The sequence below is a fragment of the Alligator sinensis genome, unplaced genomic scaffold (genome assembly GCF_000455745.1).
Source record: "Alligator sinensis unplaced genomic scaffold, ASM45574v1 scaffold225_1, whole genome shotgun sequence".
In the NCBI taxonomy this organism is placed as follows: Eukaryota; Metazoa; Chordata; order Crocodylia; family Alligatoridae; genus Alligator; species Alligator sinensis.
The window spans coordinates 757,267-763,303 of NW_005842180.1; positions in this window are offsets into that span (position 1 = coordinate 757,267).

Sequence of the window (6,037 nt, forward strand, 5' to 3'; positions counted from 1 at the left end):
GTTGTTGGTTGTAGCCGTGTTGTCTAAGGACATAGGCAGAAAAGGTTCTTTGGGTAAACGTGATATCTTTTATTAGACCAACAAAATAGTTGGAAACATTGTTCTCTGCAAGCTTTTGAGTACAAACACCCTTCTACAATTGTAATGTTATTATGCATTCTCATACTTCTGGAGATGATTGGAGGATCTTCTTGTTTACTGGGCCAGAGTAGCAGTCTTTCCAGTTGGGATATTGACCTGCTTGGTTTTTATTTTGTTTTTCTTATCTTTAACCTTACTGTTGTAGCAGCATCAAAAATGGACCCACCCAAAGGGATAGGAAGGGCTGCTCTGCAGAGGGACAAAGTGTGGAGAGAGACAGAGAGAGAGAGTTTGTCCCAGTAGGGACACTGTTTCCCCTGAGGGCGAGTTGTTGCACAAACTGCTAGTTTCGTGCCCCTGGAGGCTTGTCCAATCCACCTCTAGGAGAGAGTCACACACACAGGCTGGATCCAATTTCAAATTTATTGTTTGCAAACAGATCGACAAGGGAGCTAGTCGCTCAAATCAGAGTCAACCCCAAACAGGGTCTGAGGTTTCTTTTTATAGCTAACATAAACAATAGATTTCAACGTGTCGCGTGATTATTGGCAGCCTAAGTATTACGTCTTGCATCATATGTCTAGCAGTTACATGTTCCATGACGGTTTACATACATGTCTCATTTACATCTTAAATCCCCTCCCTGGGGCAGTCCTTAAGCCCCTCTCGGTCATCCTTCGGTCAGGGTCTGATTTCTTTACATCAACAGTTTTCTCTGTCCCTCTTCTCTTATCTCTCGTAAGGAGTTATTTATTGCATCTGTTCCTGGCTCTGTCTGCAGAAGTTTAGTGCTACTCGTAAATCTATCATTGGCCTACATGCCTTAGCAGAAGCAATAGTGATAATATGCAGAAGCAATTATAAAAGCAGGATGTATAGATTATGCTATATTTTTACCACAGAGTGAAGCTGCTCTGAAGGGAGCCCTCTTTGAAGTGGGAGGAGTGATGTAACCCCAGAGGGGTTTGAATGAGAGGGACATTAGCAAGAGCCAGGGAAGAGTCCTTGCCTGGGATTGGCTGAGAGGATTTGTATAAAAGGGGAAGAAGTTTTTTCCCGGGGAGGAGAACAAAGGGGAGAGAAAGTGGTTGAGAGATGGACTGGAGGTCAGGAAAAGGATCTTGCCATGGCTGTCCCTTGGAGAACCCCTGCCAGAGCCCTGCAGAGGTGGCAGCTAGAGGCTGCACTGAGAGTGATGCACTGTATTTGTTCTTCTTCCCTTCCCCCTTGGAGCCCTGCAGGGCAGGCACAAGAGAGGACCTGCCTGCCTGGAGACTCTGAGCCTGGGAAGACCCTCCTGCAAGCCCCTGCGTGGCTGAGTGAGCCCAGCAGGGGAGTGGGGCACAAGACCCCGGGGGAAACTGCCCTGGTTTGCTTCATGAGTGAAAAGGCATCTGGGGAGGAACAGCTTGAGTGTGCCAGGGAAGCACTGGGCTAGAGAGGCTGGGGGCTGCTGCAGCCCACCAGAAGCCCCGGTGCAGGCAGGACCCAGGGAGGGGCTGTCTGTGCCAGGTGGTGTGAGGCTGTGCTGGGCAGGGAAACTGCTACAAGGTGCAGCCCAGACACTGCTCCCTGCTGTGCCAGGGGCAAGGGCCTATGCAGGAATAAGCTTTCTTCCAGGGATCATAGGGGAGGAGCCACCACCTGTTGCACTGAGACCCCTGGAGCTCCTGAGAGGGATGTCAGCAGCAGGGAACGCCCATGGCTTCTATGCCAAGGACACAGAAGTAGTCCTCCCTGAGAAACCAAGTTGGGGCAGTGTACACAGGGTCCTCATAGTTACCCTGGAGCATACAAGTTATAGCTGAGTGTGTAAGTTGTAGACAGTTTATTAGTTGGTGTATCAATTTATTTGTTTGTTCCTTATTTATCCTGGGTAATTTGTATACCTTCCCCTGGTCTGAGGTGTATTAACCCTTGAGCCACAATTGCCGGGTTATGTTTGTGTAACATTATTGGTTTTATTGTATTAGTTATATATTATCTTGTAAATAATTAAATTCTGTAAATAGTTTTATAATGGTCTGCAAGATTGTTTTGATTGTTAGGGGAGGCTCTCTGCTCAGGGACCCTACAGCAGCTACCCAGGGAGCTGAGCAGGGCTACCGGGCACCCCAGAATCCCACTGTTCAGGTGAGGGTGTGGGTAGTGTTGCGCCCGGGGTTACACTGTGTAACACCATAAAATATATTGTGTGTTTTTCTAGTTACTTACAGCCTGACTTGCTGATAGTCCTTATAAAAAAAGATGTAATGATTACTGCACCTATTATTATAGTAAATGACTGTCATAGTGAGTCAGTTGATACTTCTGGAACGGCAGTGTATAGATCACATCAAACTTTTAAGTGTACAGTTCAACATATTGGTGGTACTATGGAACCACAAGCAGGACTAGTTTAAGAAAAAGCATGGTCAGGATAGTCCTGATTTTAAAAGATGGTAAGTATCTCAAGTCGATGGAAATTAGGCTTCTTATGAGCTTAGCACTTTCCAAGATCAAATCCAAACTGATAGTAAAGCAAAAAAAAAAACCAATTGAGGAGGACTGAAATGCCAGACGATCAGCCATTCAGTTTGATCTTCTCAAATATGAAGAAAAATGCTCAAGCATTTCTAGAAAAAATAACATTAAAATACGTGGCAGTGGCTAATTAAGGCCAGACCATAGAATTTTTCACTTCTAAGTCACAGCTTTGAATTCAGTTCAATCTAGTGGTGAGGGAAAATCATTACCATCTGACAGGGTGGGGAGAGGTATATGAATCATTTGGAGGTGATGACCTAGCTTAATTGCTCCCATCCCAAATCTTTCCTCTGAACTTCCATTACTGGCATTAAGCTAGTTTTAGCAATGAGGCCAAGAAATTAAATATAGGGGTCACTGTTCAGGGTGACATCCCTGTTTATAATTATTGAACTGAACAAAAGATTCCTCTTTAAGACAAATATTCTTTTTGCAAAGCAAAACTAGTTTTTGTTGAGCAACTATAAGCACAAGTCCTGCCAAAAATTAATGAGGGTACTCATCATTGTCACAAAGCGTTTAATGGTATCTGTGGGGGAAAGGCACCAGTGCAGCAACTCTGTTTCTTCTCTGATGAATGCTCAGACATATCTCACTGCCCTTTTGTTTCTTCCTATTCCTAGACTGTAACCTCTTCCCTCCCTCTTCATATTATGGGAGCCAGTAACATGCACTCTCCTAACTTTGGAAAGAAATGGAGAGATCTATTTTCACTTCCTTCCCTAACAGCTGCCATAAAAGGTATGGCTTATATATTTGCAAGCACATTTGTATGGTATCTTTGTAAATGCCCTCTGATTTAATCTATAAAGGATCTTTTTAGAGAGCAAAGTCCAGAGCCAAAAATTATAGAATTTTTCAAAGATCTTCAGATGATCTTTAGAAATTAAAGGACTTGGAGGGATATCAAGGTTAGGAATGTGCTAGTCAGGAATATGCAGAAGCAACAACTGAGTGGAGCTGAAATGAGGGGCAGGAGAACCATGACTCAAGGGAACATCAAGAGAAGGAATTTTGAAAAGCAGGCTTGGAGATGCAGGCTTTTTTTGCACACCAAATGGAACCAGTTACGTTCCTTCAGCTGATTTCAGCAGCTGCAGGAGGATTGTGACCTACATTAGAGTTTAATGTAAATGATAAAAAGGGGAGTAGACACCCTCTGGTGGCTATAGCTGTAGTGAATGTGCTTGTGTGAATCAGCTTGTGTGCATGTGTACTTGAAACTCTCTTGCCATTTTCCAGTTGGTCTAATAAAAGGTATCATTTTGGAACCAAGAGTTCTAGTTTTTTGTATGTCTACTTGAAACTTGGCTTTGACATGTCTTCTCATTACACTTAAAAGCATGTAATTTCCATTCCCATTTAAATGTAAAGCTTAAACACTTTATTTAATCTGTAGCATCAGGCACACATACATCACTTCAGTTTACTTTGACCACCTGAAACCTAAGATCCTGCGCCTGCCTTTGTCTAAGGTAATTTGCATCATCACAGCCTCAGAGGAGAGCTAAGACTCCTTACCAGCTAAGTACTGCTGTCCAGAGGGTTTTTCCATCTATTGATCCCTCTGTGAAATCTTATGAAATATTAACTCTTATTTCTACCCAGAAGAACTTTTACAATCTTTTCTCTGATGCCTGATGATGGGTGTTTGTGCCCAAAAGCTTGCAGTTAAAGAATTTTTTTTTGGCAAAAATCTTGTTGGTCTAATAAAAGATATCATCTCTGTCCACAAGCCCTGATTGCTTTTTCCTCTAGACCAATATGGCTACAACCTGGATACCTCGTTTCAGTTTAAAATGTTTATGGTAAAGAGAATGAAGTAATGCACATTAATTAAGGCTTCTTACACACTCCTTAAAAGACTGAAAATTATGCCAGAAAGCATTTTTGTTAATTAATTTTGTAACATAAACCTGGGGGAAATCAGTCGTGCAATAGTTCCACAGAGTAACAAAAGGTATATGTGAAGCAGAAAATAGGTTGGGATATCCTAAGGGTGCTAAAAGATCATCACCATGATGTTTTGGAAGGACTAGGATGTCTTTCAGGCATGTGATACCTGGACACAGCTAAAACTAATGAGCCATTTCTGTACCTGTCCTCTTTTAAAGGAAAAGTAAAGGATCAATAAAGCAAACAAGAAAAAAGGCATCATTACTTATGCCATAATAAAGGCTGGAAAGTTGGACAAAGCTTCACATTTGGTGGAAGCAACTTAGCAAAGCACTAAAAAGAGCTCACTACCTCATTCCTGTAATTGAAGAACTATTAGCTGACTTGGCAAGAACAAATATAGTCTCAGTGCTGGCACCAAAGGCAGATATTGACAGTTGCTACTAGGTACGGAAAGCAGTTAGTGATGATTAGGAAAGCTGTTTAAAATCACACCTGCAGAACAATATCAAGATGAGTGGCAAGATGTATTCACAGGACTCGGGGAGATCCACATCAGGGCCCATGACATGCAAGTGTCTGGCAGAAGCTGTGGTGGGACACCACCATGGCCTCATTTGTGTCCCACAGTCAGGAAAAAACACATCTGCTTCTTATGATGCAAGATGAAATTGTGATTGCAGCAGTATCCCAAAGGGAAGAATCACTCATTGACCTGATGCCTCAAAAGGCCCCAACCAGCACTGTACCTAGGTTCTGGGCTAACTTTTAGTATAGGGCCCCTTTTTACCAGAGATAATGATAATAATAATCAGATAATGGAACAAAAATAACCATTTTCGGCCCCCCTTTCTGTCTGGGCCTGGGCAGCCACCCAGTTTGCCTATTCCTGTGTCTCAGCCCTGGCCCTGACTTAATGGTATGGAAGGATTCAGAGACCATCAGGGTTTGTAAATGATTCAGCACTTCTGCCTCACCTCTCACAGGTAGGCAATGAGGTAACTGTTGGACAGACGGGCCATGTTCCTGTCCCCACAACACGCAGCACATGACCAGGTGCCCAGTCCCCTGGGGCTAACACGGTGTCAGCGAGATGGTGCTTAAGGAGCAATTGCTCCAAAAAGGAAACCAGCGGCTTTTGTGACAGTAGCCAGTTGCTTTTTGGGCCTCCGCGGAACAAAACTATAATGCCCGGAGCTAAATGCCCGGAAATAGTGTTTTCAAGGAGAACGGGCACCGGAGAGGAGCGCATCAACCACACAGCCAAAGTCCCCGAGCACCTGGGCGCGAGGGCTCGACAACACAGCGCCTTCCAAGCGCTCGTGGAACCCGCTCGGAACCAATGCGGAAGCACAAGGCGCCACCCTCCCAGCTGCGCCAGATCGCACTGCGCATGCGCGCCGCGCCCGTTGCTCTTCCTTTCTTACAGCGTTTCCCATTGGCCGCTCGCCCGCGGTCTTTCGACGCCCACCATTCACTCTCTCCCTGATTGGCTCGACGGCCGGCATGACCTCTCGAGCCGCCCGCCCCCTCC